The 2071-nt window shown below is 35.8% G+C and overlaps 1 pseudogene; it reads right to left on the bottom strand.

Moving 5' to 3' along the window:
- Nucleotides 1–2071, bottom strand: part of LOC119591847 — a 6104-nt pseudogene that overhangs the window by 3757 nt on the left and 276 nt on the right.

Below are 2071 nucleotides of genomic sequence, written 5' to 3'. Positions count from 1 at the left end.
AATAAATGAATTTCATGATTCAACAACAGAAACAAGAAATCAATATGTATACAGCAAAATAACCTGAACAGACAAATATAAAACTGACCTGTGCCAGATAAGGTCTTCTTTCCGTGACATTATATTTGACCCAGGCCATGACAGCACTAAACACTTGCTCCTCCGATCTTACATTGAGCTAATCACTCAAAGATGTCCATCAGCTGATTCACAGGAAGTTCCATGAAACTCCCTCGCTCTCCATACCTTGGAAATAATGTTGTTTTATTTCATCATCAAAAGGATATGGAGATAGAAGGATGCTAAAGAAATATGGATATTTAAATAAGCAAAAAACAGACAGATGCAACAAGCAAAAAACTATAATAATGGAGAATCAGTAAAGTTAAATAAAGAGATATACAGGAAAGACAGATGGTAGCGAGAAAGGCGGAACAGATTAAGTATGAATAAAACAGACACACAGACCTACTAATAGACAGCTAGACAGCTCAAGTAGCATATATATGAATCTGTACTTAGATGAAGGATAATGAGACAAGGGCAGACAGAAGGAAACAAATCAACCAGACAGAGAATCACCAAGATTTTTTTAAGCACAAACAGATGGATAAACAGCAGATTGACAAACATCAGATAAGCAGGAGAGAGACAAATAGAAAACTATAATAAAAAAAAACAGACCAAGACAATTGCAGTCAAAACAGAAAAAACAGATAAAGTACAGATAGAAGTAGAAAATAGGTATATAGATAACATCACAAATATACAGAAAAGGAAAAAAACCACTGAAACACAGAAATATAGAAGAGCAATGAAGAGGATAATAAAGTTCATATGATAATCGACATAGTATATAGGTAAGGCCACTTTGACAACAAACAGATGCAGATTATATAAAGCCAGTTTGCATACCTATACCTAATAATAAAGATAAACAATAATAACATTAATTTTAAAACCCCACATCCTGGAAATTAGGCTGGGTGAACTTATCGGCATACGCAACAGGTCCACGGCAGGAATGGGTGTCAGCAAAGGCTCTGATGCCCAGCAATTTGAGGGGGCAACTGCTGTTTAGGAAACCACAGCACACATCCTGGATTCCTGCATGAAGAGGCAGGCTTGGGAAAAAAAGAGAGATTCTTAGCATGTGATATGATCTTAGCACCTATTAAGAGGCAAATATACTCTTTCAGTTTGATATTCTTTGTGTTTGTGCAGAAAATTCAGAAAATGTAAAAATCAGATTGAATCCTTTCAACAGGGAAGGCGCATTGCTGACATCAATCTTTATCTTAATTATGAAGAAGATCAAGAAATATCAACAATTTAATTTAAAGCCATTGTGAAATTATTCCTCTTCTGCAACCTTGCTTAAACATCTGTATTGATCATTCATCAACTGTTCTATTGCATGCAAAACTATGACAAATATATGGGGTAGGCCAACTACAAATTCTAGGACAAGCTATCTGATAACAATAATATAAAAAACAATGACACCAAAACTAATGGTTCTGCAAATTCTGTGACTCTCTCTAAGTTTTGCACTTGCTCGACTGGATATATCAATGTTTTTTATAAATCAACTATGCGTCCAGCTCTGACATAAATTAAAAAATTTAGACTTAGGAAGCCAAGCATGGACCCAATGAATCATAGCAAGATAAATCACAGGCTCAGTCCAATGATATTCCAAATTACGCAAATTAGACGACACTGTGTATGATATTCCATATTCAATGACATTAGTTAACAGTCTCAAGTTAGATTCACTTCGATCTCACGCTGGGAGAAGGGTCTGACATTAGATTCCTCTATGGTGATCTCAGAACAGTGTAGCAAAAATAACTTAGGAGGTTCTACAGCATGTTCGTCGATCGTACCGGATGGGCACCGCTGTTTGTGCTGGCCTCGAGGAGTTCTGAGGTGAACATGGCGTGGAAATAGGGGAGCATGCTGATAAGATTACTCTGGAAGGAAATAGTGAAAAATGGTATTTATTGATAACCAAAAGAATGAAAAATATAGTGTATCTCATATTTCATCACGTTCTATACAATCAGAT

Source organism: Penaeus monodon, chromosome 29 (genome assembly GCF_015228065.2).
Source record: "Penaeus monodon isolate SGIC_2016 chromosome 29, NSTDA_Pmon_1, whole genome shotgun sequence".
Classification (NCBI taxonomy): domain Eukaryota; kingdom Metazoa; phylum Arthropoda; class Malacostraca; order Decapoda; family Penaeidae; genus Penaeus; species Penaeus monodon.
Note: the sequence above shows the minus strand (reverse complement) of the source record. Positions and strands in the feature narration are given on the sequence as shown.